This window comes from Budorcas taxicolor, chromosome 5 (assembly GCF_023091745.1).
Source record: "Budorcas taxicolor isolate Tak-1 chromosome 5, Takin1.1, whole genome shotgun sequence".
NCBI classification, from domain to species: domain Eukaryota; kingdom Metazoa; phylum Chordata; class Mammalia; order Artiodactyla; family Bovidae; genus Budorcas; species Budorcas taxicolor.
In genome coordinates, this window is record NC_068914.1 from 16,559,429 (window position 1) to 16,571,915 (window position 12,487).

The following is a 12,487-nucleotide window of genomic DNA, read 5'->3' on the forward strand; positions in this document are numbered from 1 at the left end:
ACTAACAAGTCTTAGAGAAGTCTTTTTTCCTTTCACTGACAAGGGAAAAAATATTTCTTTCATTGTCTGCTTCCAGATAGTTAAGACTTTTTTTTAGGAATATAATAGCCAAGGGAAATGTTAAACGAAGACCAGTCACAAGACTGGGTTCCTTATATACTACAACACCATCTAATAATTACCAAGTCCTTTCTGTGTGCTGCTGCTGCGTCGCTTCAGTCGTTTCCGACTCTGTGCGACCCCACAGACGGCAGCCCAACAGGCTCCCCCGTCCCTAGGATTCTCCAGGCAAGAACACTGGAGTGGGTTACCATTTCCTTCTCCAATGCGTGAAAGTGAAAAGTGAAGTGAAGTCGCTCAGTCATGTCCAACCCTCAGCGACCCCATGGACTGCAGCCTTCCAGGCTCCTCCGTCCATGGGATTTGCCAGGCAAGAGTACTGGAGTGGGGTGCCATGTCCTTCTCTGTTCTGTGTGCTAAGCATGTTCTAAGTGCTTTACATACATCATCTCATTTAATCCTCACAACTACGAGGTAGGTACAATGAGGTACCTATTTGTCATTCTCATTTTGCAGGAAACTGAGATACAGAGACGGAGAAGACAATGGCACCCCACTCCAGTACTCTTGCCTGGAGAATCCCAGGGATGGCAGAGCCTGGTGGGCTGCAGTCCATGGGGTCGCTAAGAGTCGGACACGACTGAGCGACTTCACTTTCACTTTTCACTTTCATGCATTGGAGAAGGAAATGGCAACCCACTCCAGTATTCTTGCCTGGAGAATCCTAGGGACGGGGGAGCCTGGCGCGCTGCCATCTCTGGGGTCGCACAGAGTCGGACACGACTGAAGCGACTTAGCAGCAGCAGCAGCAGCAGAGATACAGAGAGATCAATGACTGAGCCAGAAATTGAACCCAGAAAATCTCCAGAGCGTGCAGTCCGTTATCTATTGATTAAGTATAAAGATGTGCGATGGAACAAGATACACATAAAATGAGTGTAGGTGACGGTAGGTAGGTAAAGCGAACAGCCTCAGGGCCAAGACACCAAGACAGAATATACTGTTATTTTCCACCCGATACTTATTCTTTTCTGCTTTATTTTCTATGCTTCCATGTTCCTCTTGTTCCTCTTCTCACATTTAAGACATTTCCTCGCTGGTGGTTTCGTCGCTCAGGCCTGATTGAGGGGCTGATCCCAAAATTCCGGCTCTAAACAACCTGTTGAAAGAAGCAGCGCAAATCCCAGGTAACCATGGAGACGGTGGCGTGGTGAGAGCCCCGCGCAGGCGCGTTACATCCTAGGCCCGCCCGCCGGTCCCTCCTCTCGGCCTCAGACTCCACAGGCTGGTGAGGAGTCCGGGGCGTGGGCCGTGGGCCACGGGTAGGGGCGGAGAGGGCCGGGGCTGGGCGCCTGCGCAGACGCCGGGCCGCTGGTGTGATCGAGCTCACGTAGCGAGGGTTGCAGTCGCCTCCTCCTCAGCGCAGCCGTCGCAGTCTGGAGGTTATAAAAGGGCTAACTGGCTCCCTCTGCTGCCCAGTCGCGCCGCCAGCGGGCTGAGGGAAAGGAGTAGGTAGCCGGCCGGGTGCAGGCGACCGGGTACTGAAGAACGCGCAGCTCTCGCGTGCCACTTCCCAGGTGAGACGTTCCCCCGACCTTGGGGACTGAGGCTGCAGTCCTTGGGCAGCCGTGGTCTTTCTCGATGGCTCTGCTGGTCTGGTCCCTGCCCCCTCTCGTGGTATAGCTCGGGGGCGGGGGGGGGACGGTGCTCCCCAGTTTACTACTGTTGCCTCAGTATCTTCTTTGGAGACTCGCCCTGAGCCCCGTTTCCCCTGGGAGCCCCAGAGGCCCTTTAGCAGTCCTCCGTGCTCCCCTTTCCACCGCCTCGCAGGTTGGCGCCCCCGACCGCTGGGGCTGCGGCAGCCTCAGTCTCCGCCCCGGGGACCAGCACTTTCTTGAATATTCCTTCCTGGGGAGGAATCACCCTGTTGAGTTTTCCAAGCGCCTCGCCTACGTGGGTCCTTCCCGTCAAAGCTGAGAGGTATGCAAGGGTTTTCGGCCTCCACAGCCGCAGATGGTTAGCATGTGGCAATAGAGAGCGGTTTTTAAAGCTTAGACCCGAGGCTGAAGCGCTCGGGCATTTTTATTCTGCCGGAGTCGTGGGTCTGGGAAGCGGACCTACCGGGAAAGTTCAGGTTTAACTCATCTGTTGCGCGCCGCGGGCTGATTGAGCAGCTGGAGGTAGGTAGCCCCGGGCGGCGAGTTTCGGGCAGCTAGGTTGAGGAAGTCGGCTGTCAGATCCTCCAGTGAACAGGGAAGCTAGTCTTCTTCCTTCCTTCTTCTGCCACAAAATTTTTTTAAAGACACATGAGCTTTTCCCATCCCCCTCTCTTTCTCTCAGCCGAGTTTGCAGCTTTTAAAAGTCCACATCAGTAAATCAAATTCTGTTTCTGTGTGAGAAGTTTGAGTTGAGTTACATGGATGGCCCACAGCTGCATGTTTTTAAGGGGGCGGGAGGAATGGTTTCATAAGACCATTTCTCCTAAATAATCGAATGTATTAAATGCAGTCAGGTCGTAGACACTAACAACATAGGCGTTCGGGATAGAATGGACAGGAGTTGGTATTTTGCACTGTTTGCTTTAAGAAAGGGATGAAGCAGACGCTGGATCTCCTTTTAGGAAATTGATCTAAAAGGCCAAAGAGGCTTGCCAGTTTCAACTTAACTGTTTCTGGTTTCTCTTGAGAGCTGTGGCTCTTGGACTTTCCCTTGGAATGCACTCTGAAGGAATGGAATAGCCACTACTGAGTGGGGGAAGGGAAAAGACGTGGCAGCAGTGTTCTTTCATCAACTTTTGCCTCTTCTTTTTTTTAATAGGTTCTGGCAAGAAACTTATTTCCCCTTTTAGATTTATATGTAGCTTATGAATGAGGCTAGTCTTTTCCTTAAAATAATCTGATGAAATATTCAAGTCTTCATAGCGGGAATACTGGAATTTATGAAACACTTAAAAGGGATTTTTCTGATCAAATATCTATGGAAAAAATGGATATGATAAGCAAGAAATATTTAAGAAGCTGAAAGTGAACAACCTTGAATAAGGGTTTTTCCCTTGATTTAAAATTTAGACACTCAGTGATTTTTTTTTAAAACTTTGACACTTTTAGCCTGTGAATGTAATTCCTAATCTTAATGATGAACTTCATATTTTACCTTCCCCCCACCCCCCGTGGGAAGCATAAGTTTTATTACTTACCTTAAAACTTTTTAATTTATTTATTTTTGGCTGTGCTGGCTCTCCCTTTCTGCCCATGGACTTTCTTTAATTGTGGTGAGCAGGGACTACTCTCTAGTTGCCTGCACAGTTTTTTTATAGCGGTGGCTTCTCTTGGAGAGCACAGTGCTCTGCAGGGGTTTGAGTAGTTTGGCATATGGGCTTAGTTACTCCTCCACATGTGAGGTATTTCCAGACCAGGGATCAAACCCAGGTCCCTTGCATTGGTAATCGGATTCTTAACTACTGGACCACCAGGGAAGTCCTGTTATTTATCTTTGAAAGTCCTGTCAGTTTTGGTTTTAGTACATTATGCCTTAAGTCCTGTCAGTATTTTAGATGTCTGATGGCAAATGATTCTTATAGATTTAACTAGTTACTAAGAAAAGGGCTACTTTGTGTCTTTAGGTGAAGAATGCTATTTCCTTTGATATCTTACAATGAGTTTTATTTTGAAGTACTGAAAATCAAGGATTTTGGTAAGCGGGTAATTCTATTTGCCGTTTTGGTAATTAAAATAGTGAAAAAAGTGAAAATGTACTTTTAATTATTGCAGAAAAAATTAGTGTAAAAGACTAATGAAAAAAAAGCTGTGTATTACTAGAGTAGTGCAGGTTGTTGCAGGTGAATCTTGGCTTTTTGGTAAGGAGATGTTAACCTTTTCTATTACCTCAGAGTGGGTTGTATATTGACAAGCAGTATCTTTCATAGGGCAGATAGGTTTGAGCTCCTGCTTTTATTCCATGGATGCAGCCTAAAACTTGTGAGCCTTCACTTCTGTGAACAGAATGCCTTATTTTACTTAACAGTTATCAACTGGGAGAAATATAATTACATCACTTACATTTGAACTAACCCTGTGCGATTCATAGTAGTAGTTCTCAACCTCTTTTGTGGTCGTGAAGTCCATTGGGAATCTGATAGAAGGTGTGGACTCTGGGTCTGAAAATGCAAGTACACATATCAGTGTGGAATTTTAATCACCATTTACAGAAATTTTCTCCCTCCGTAAGTGCATCTGTAAATTCTAAAAACCCTAACGCTGTTAAGAACTAAAAAGTAAAGAGAGATACGGAATAAAGGCATCTAGGTATCTTGAGGCAGGATTTCTTGAATATTTTTGATAATAGATCTAGGCTTTATGTCTGACTGGCCTTGACTGTATAGATTACCCTGGTAAACTTTGGCTAAAAGAGTTTTTAGGGCTTCCTGGATGGCTCAATGGTAAAGAATCCGACTGCAGTGCAGGAGACAGGGGTTCATTTCCTGGGTTGGGAATGATCCCCTGGAGGAGGAAATGGCAACCCGCTCCAGTATTCTTGCCTGAGAAATTCCCTGGACAGAGGAGCCTGGTGGGCTACAGTCCGAAGGGTCACAAAAAGTCTGACATGACTGAACAACTGTACAGAGAAGAGTTTTTAACAAAGTGAATAAGTTGGTTGGGAAATTGTTGAATTGCTTAATTGCCTGGGTAGTTATACATCATATTGGCCTCCCCTCACCCCCTTACATATTGTAACATATCTTTGGTTCTGCTCTAAAAGTGGAAAATGCTTGAAGGTAAAGAAAGATAAATTGCATAGACCCTTGGCATTACACTTTATTGCTCTTCTTACAATGAGATCTTGAATCTTTTTAAAAAATATTTGTGTATTTGGCTGCACCAGGCCACTGTGCCATGCAAACTCTTAGTTGTGGTATGTGGGATCTGGTTCCCTGACCATGGATGGAACCCAGCGGGCCTCCTGCATTGGGAGCTTGGAGTCTTAGTCACTGGACCACCAGGGAAGTCCTAAGATCTTGAATCTTACAATTAAATTATAAGGTATAAATATGTGTGTGTGTGTGTGTGTGTGTGTAGTAAATGAATATATGAGACAAGCCAAATAAAGTGGGTATGTGGTTTTGTGAAAGCTTCATTAGTTAAAGCTTCGTTTATGTTTCTACCCAATGAAATTTATTTGTATAAATTAAAGCTATTCTCGCATTAGTTTTTTCTAGCCAAATAATTGTGCTTCAGTAAAAACTAATGAAACTCAAAGGATTTCATTACGTTTACTCCCAACAGTTTTGAACTTGATATAATGAAAAACATTCCTTTTCCTGATGTTGTTTGGATGATCAGTGTGACTATTAGTGCATTTGGTTGTACATTGACAAAAGCAATATAGTGTAGAGATTTATGTTTCTTACATAGTTGTCATCAGTGAATGAGTACTCTCTTGGACTTCTTAAACTTCCTGCTTAGTGTTTTATATAAGTGTCTATGTTTTGGTTTGCATATTTTTCATTTAAATAGTGATGTTATATCAAGTTAATATACTCAGTCTTTTTTTCTTATTGGGCACCTAAGCTATTTCTTCATTGTAAATATTGTGAAGAGAAGCCTGAAATTTAGTGGTTTATTTTATCTACCTGTTGAGCAAAACCTTAACTAGTTTTCTTTCTACCTGTACTTTTTTTTATTTTGGAAAAGAAACACAGTAAAAATTCTTATGCCAGTCATTTTTTCTTCCCACTAAGAATTTTCTAGGGGATTGAATTGGGCTTTTTAAATTAGATTAAAGATTTTTAATCAATCTGATAACAATTAAAGGACTTTCAGTTCAGTCATTCAGTCGTGTCCGACTGTTTGAGACCCCTCATATAGTGTGTATTTCTTGTGGTGGGGGGAGGATGTCTGGCTTCTTAAACTCAGTATTAGTGCTTTGAAATTCATCCATTTTGTTATGTGTTTGTGTCTTTTTATTGTTGGGTAATATTATATTGTATAGATATACTGTAATCTTTGTTTTTGTCCATGTTCTAATTGAGGGTCATTTGGGTGGTTTTTAGCTTTTAACTATTATAAATAAAGCTACTATGAGCATTCACATATAAGTCTTTGGAGGAATTTATACTTTCTTTTCTCTGACATAAATGTCTAAGAGTGGAATAGCTGCATATGTGATAGGGAAATATTTTTTCCCAGACTGTGGCTTGTTTTAATTATTTTAACAGTGTGTTTCAAAGGGCAGCAACCGGCTCTAGTCATGGACAGAATCTGCAGAAAATCTTTTAATAAGTGAATTCTGCAAGGTTAAAGGATAGAAGGTCAATATATAACAATCAGTTGTATTTCTATATAATAACAAAGGACAATTGGAAATAAAAATTTTAAAGTACCATCTCAATAGCACCAAAATTTATAAAATATTTAGTATTAGCTTTACAAGACATGTGCAAGATTTGTATAATGAAAATTACAAGACACTAATGGAAGAAACCAAAGAAGACTTACATAAGTGGAGAGAGATACCATATTCATGTATTGGAAGAGTTAATATTGTTAAGATAACCATTTGTCCTGAGCTCATCTAATAGAGTCAGTGCAATTCCAGCCAGATCTCAGGAGGAGAGGATTTCCTATAGAAAGTAACAAGCTGATTCTAAAATTCATATGGGAAAACAACGGAACTAGAAAAAGGTAAAACAGTTTTGAAAAAGACAAAAAAGTTGAAAAACTCATGATTTCAACTTATTGTATTACTGCAATACTCAAGAGTAAAGATAGAGAAAAGACAAACTTACAGATCAATGGAACAAAATAGAGAATTCAGACATGCAAAATGGTCAGTTTGTTTTGACGAGGTTATTAAGGCAATTCAGTAGAGAAAGGATAATCTGGAATAGTTGGATGTTCATATATAAAAAAACTCTGTCTTATTTGAGCATCTAATATCCTCTGTTGAACACTGGGCAGCCCCTTGCTCAGGAACTCGTATAAATGTTGGAACAGATGACAGAAAGGTGCCAATGGATATGAAATAGGAAATAAGATTTACTCACTGAGTCAACTGCAAAAGGATTCCTTAAGGAGAGGTCTTAGGTTTAGTCCAGAATGAAGCAAAAGTGAAATAGGGTTGTTGATTTAATTTTCATTGTGACTTGGAGTGTGATAGTTCCCATGTGTGGGATTTTCATGGTTTTGGCTTCCCTTTAATAGTGGAGAGAATGGCCAGGCTTTCATACTAACTTATCCAGATGTGGGGCAAAGGGAAAGGGAAGTGGGCTTTAAGGCAGTTAGCCTTCAAACATCAAAATAGACAATTTTTCTTAATTGTAGCCTCAGCGCAAAAATTCCCCATAGTCTATGCAAAAACTGGTTCAAGATGGTTCATAGATCTCAAAATAAGACCTAAAGCTAGAAAATAACTTGAAGAAGATATAAGACAATCTTTTGGACCTTAGATTGAGCAGAGTTTTTTTTTTTTTTTAATTTTAAGCAAAGACACCAAAAGCATGATCCATAAATGAATAAATCAGTACTACGTTCAACTTCATCAAAATTAAGAACTTACGCTGTTTGAAAGAGTGTTATGAGAGTGAGAAGACAAGTCACAGACTGGGAGTTAATATTCTCCTATCACATATCTAACAAAAAACTTGTATCCAGAATATCTACAGAAAAAATTCAATAGTAAGTGAACAAACTAATTAAAAATTTGACAAAGGATTTGAGTAGAAACTTTACCAAAAAAGGAATAAGGATAGCAAGTAAATATACCAAAAGATATTAAACATCATTGATAATTGAAGAATTGTAAGTTAAAACCACAATAAGAAACCAGTAGTGAGAAAATTAAGACATTAAGAAAAATGAAGGAAGAAAGGAAAAATAAAAAAAACAATACCAGGTGCTGATGAGACCATGGAGCAGTTGGAGCTTTCATTTGTTGACACGGGCAATGAAAACAGTGTAGCGACTTTAACATTTGGCAGTTTTTTATGAAGGTAAACATATATATAGTTGGGCTTCTCTGTTGGCTTAACTGGTAATGAATCTGCCTGCAATATGGGAGACTGGGTTCGATCTCTGAGTTAGGAAGGTCCCCTGGAGAAGGGAATGGCACTCCAGTATTCTTGCCTGCAAAATTTCATGCACAGAGGAGCCTGTCAGGCTACAGTCCATGGGATCGCAAAAGAGTTGGCCATGACTTAGTGACTAAACCACTAAACCACCACCACTATGTATGCTTACTGTAGGACCTAGCATTCCTACTCCCAGATTTACCTAGTGAAATGAGAGTTTATGTCGATTTTTAAAAATAATTTTATTCATTGATTTTATTTTTGGCTGTTCTGGGTCTTTGCTTTGGGCAGGCTTACTCTGGTTGCTGTGAGCAGGGGCTACCCTCTAGTTGCCATGTGTGGTTTTCTTATTGCCGTGGCTTCTCTTGTTGCTTAGTTGCTCTGCAGCAGGTTTGATCTCAAACTAAGGATCAGACTTCTGCCCCCTACATTGGCAGGCAGATTCTTATCCACTGTACCACCAAGGAAGTTCTTGATTTCTTTTTTTTTTTTAAACAGCTTTATTGAGATACAATTCACATACCATATAATTTACCTCTTAAAGTGTACAATTCAGTGGATTTTAATACATCTACAGAGTTGTGTAACCATTATGACAATCAATTTTAATCCTTTTTAAAATAAATATCTCCAAAAAGAAACCCCAGATCTATTAGTAGTCACTCTGCTCTCCCCCAGCTCTAGGCAGTCACTAATAGGCTTTTTATGTCTGTAGATTTTTTTCATGTAACATAATGTTTTCAAGGTTTATTTGTGTTGTAGCAGTAACAGTATGGGCAAATAAGATTCCATTGTATGGTTACATCAAATTTTTTTTATTCAGTCATCATTTGGGTTGTTTCCACCTATTTGCAATTATTAACAATGCTGCTATGGACATTTCTATACAAATATTTCTGTGGATATGTGCTTTCATTTGGTTTGGGTATAGTCCTAGTAGGAATTGTTGCATCATATGGTAACTCCATGTTTAACGTTTTTAGGAACTGAAAAGTTCCTAAAACTTTTTTAGGAACACTGTTTTCCAAAGTAGCTACACCATTTTACATTCTTATCAGCAATGTATGAGTATTGCAGTTTCTTCCCATCCTTGTCAATACTTACTCTTTTTATTACTATAGCTATTCTAGGAGCTGTGAAGTGGTATCTCATAGTGGTATTTCATTTATATTTCCATAATGACGTAACAGAACCTTGTGTGCATCAGGCCCCGGGAGAAAGGAGCAGTGACCCCACAGGAGACTGACCCAGACTTGCCCGGGAGTGTCCAGGAGGCTCCAGCCGAGGCATGGGTCAGTGGTGGCCTGCTGCAGGGTTGGAGGCACTGATTGTAGCAGTACACGCATGGCATCTTTTGAGGGAGGTCACCATTATCTTCATTACCTCCACCATAGTTTGGCCCCAGGTAGATAGCAGGGAGGGAACACAGCTCCACCCATCAATAGAAAATTGTTAAAGATTTACTGAGCATAACCCCGCCCATCAGAACAAGACCCAGTTTCCCCCTCAGTCAGTCTCTCCCATCAGGAAACTTCCATAAGCCTCTTATCCTTCTCCATCAGTGGGCAGACAGATTGAAAACCACAATCATAGAAAACTAACGAATCTGATCACCTGGACCACAGCCTTGTCTAACTCAATGAAACTATGAGCCATGCTGTGTAGGGCCACCCAGGATGGACGGGTCATGGTGGAGAGTTCTGATAAAATGTGGTCCGCTGGAGAAGGGAATGGCAAACCACTTCAGTATTCTTGCCTTGAGAACCCCATGAACAGTATGAAAAGGCAAAAAGATAGGACACTGAAAGGTGAACTTCCCAGGTCAGTAGGTGTCTAATATGCTACTAGAGATCAGTGGAGAAATAATTCCAGAAAGAATGAAGAGACGGAGCCAAAGCAAAAACAACACCCAGTTGTGGATGTGACTGGTGATAGAAGCAAAGTCCAGTTCTATAAAGAGCAATATTGCACAGGAACCTGGAATGTTAGGTCCATGAATCAAGGCAAATTGGAAGTGGTCAAACAGGAGATGGCAAGAGTGAATGTTGGCATGTTAGGAATTGGCGAGCTAAAATGGACTGGAATGGGTGAATTTAACTCAGACGACCATTATATTGACTACTGTGGGCAAGAATCCCTTAGAAGAAATGGAGTAGCCATCACAGTCAACAAAAGAGTCTGAATACAGTACTTGGGTGCAATCTCGAAAATGATAGAATGATCCCTGTTTGTTTCCAAGGCAAACCATTCAGTATCACAGTAATCCCAAGTCTGTTCCCCAACCAGTAATGCTGAAGAAGCTGAAATTGAATGGTTCTATGAAGACCTACAAGACCTTCTGGAACTAACACCCCAAAAAAGATGTCCTTTTCATTATTGGGGACTGGAATGCAAAAGTAGGAAGTCAAGAGATACCTGGAGTAACAGGCAAATTAGGTTTTGGAGTACAGAATGAAGCAGGGCAAAGGCTAATAGAGCTTTTCTAAAGGAATGCACTGGTCATAGCAAACACCCTCTTCCAGCAACACAAGAGAAGACTCTACACATGGGCATCACCAGATGGCCAACACCCAAATCAGATTGATTATATTATTTGCAGCCAAAGATGGAGAAGCTCTATGCAGTAGCAAAAATAAGACCAGGAGCTGACTGTGTCTCAAATCATGAACTCCTTATTGCCAACCTTATTGCCAAATTCAGACTTAAATTGAAGAAAGTAGGAAAAACCACTAGATCATTCAGGTATGACCAAAATCAAAACCTTTACAATTATACAGTGGAAGTGACAAATAGATTCAAGGGATTAGATCTGATAGACAAGAGTGCCTGAAGAACTGTGGACGGAGCTTCATGAGGTTGTACAGGAGACAGGGATCAAGACCATCCCCAAGAAAAAGAAATGCAAAAAAGCAAAATGGCTGTCTGAGGAGGCCTCACAAAGAGCTGTGAAAAGAAGAGGAGCGAAAAGTAAAGGAGGAAAGGAAAGATATACCTATTTGAATGCAGAGTTCCAAAGAATAGCAAGGAGAGATAAGAAAGCCTTCCTCAGTGATCAGTGCAAAGAAATAGAGGAAAACAATAGAATGGGAAAGACTAGAGATATCTTCAAGAAACTTAGAGATACCAAGGGAACATTTCATGCAAAGATGGGCTCAATAATGGACAGAAATGGTATGGACCTGACAGAAGCAGAAGATATCAAGAAGAGGTGGCAACAATACACAGAAGAACTGTACAAAAGAGATCTTCATGACTCAGATAATCACGATGATGTGATCACTCACCTAGAGACAGAAATCCTGGAATGCGAAGTAAAGTGGGCCTTAGGAAGCATCACTACAAACAAAGCTAGTGGAGGTGATGGAATTCCAGTTGGGCTATTTCCAATCCTAAAAGATGATGCTGAAAGTGCTGCCCTCAATATGCCAGCAAATTTGGAAAAGTCAGCAGTGGCCACATTCCAATCCCAAAGAAAGGCAATACCAAAGAATGCTCAAACTACGGCATAATTGCACTCATCTCACATGCTAGCAAAGTAATGCTCAAAATTCTCCAAGCCAGGCTTCAGCAATACGTGAACCAAGAACTTCCAGATGTTCAAGCTGGTTTTAGAAAAGGCAGAAGAACCAGAGATCAAATTGCCAACATCTGTTGGATCATCAAAAAGGCAAGAAAGATCCAGGAAAATATCTACTTCTGCTTTATTGACTATGCCTTTGACTGTGTGGATCACAACAAACTGTGGAAAATTCTGAAAGAGATGGGAATACCAGACCACCTGACCTGCCTCCTGAGAAATCTGTACGCACGTCAGGAAGCAACAGTTAGAATAGAACAACAGACTGGTTCCAAATAGGAAAAGGAGTACGTCAAGGCTGTATATTGTCACCCTGCTTATTTAACTTATATGCAGAGTACATCATGGGCAACACTGGGCTGGATGAAGCACAAGCTGGAATCAAGATTGCTGGGAGAAATATCAATAACCTCAGATATGCAGATGACACCACCCTTTATGGCAGAAAGTGAAGAACTAAAGAGCCTCTTGATGAAAGTGAAAGAGGAGAGTGAAAAAGTTGACTTAAACCTCAGCATTCAGAAAACTAAGATCATGGCATCTGGTTCTATTATTTCATGACAAATAGATGGGGAAACAGTGACAGACTGAAGAATTGATGCTTTTGAACTGTGGTGTTGGAGAAGACTCTTTCTTGAGAGTCCCTTGGACTGCAAGGAGATCCAACCAGTCCATCCTAAAGGAGATCAGTCCTGACTATTCATTGGAAGGACTGATGCTGAAGCTGAAACTCCAATACTTTGGCCACCTGATGCGAAGAACTGAGTCATCTGAAAAGACCCTGA

The 12,487-nt window shown here is 41.3% G+C and overlaps 1 protein-coding gene across 3 annotated transcripts in view; it reads left to right on the forward strand.

The window, feature by feature from the left end:
• Nucleotides 1-1,472: 1,472 nt before the first annotated feature.
• P4HA1 (prolyl 4-hydroxylase subunit alpha 1) overlaps nt 1,473-12,487 on the forward strand; it is a 94,702-nt gene continuing 83,687 nt past the window's right edge. For 2 of the 3 annotated variants that reach the window (XM_052639611.1, XM_052639612.1), the window contains exon 1: nt 1,473-1,637. The gene's annotated coding sequence lies outside the window, so the exon portion shown is untranslated. Of the gene's footprint in view, nt 1,638-1,921; nt 2,041-12,487 lie in introns of those variants that run through there. The other variant, XM_052639613.1, reaches the window with a different exon arrangement.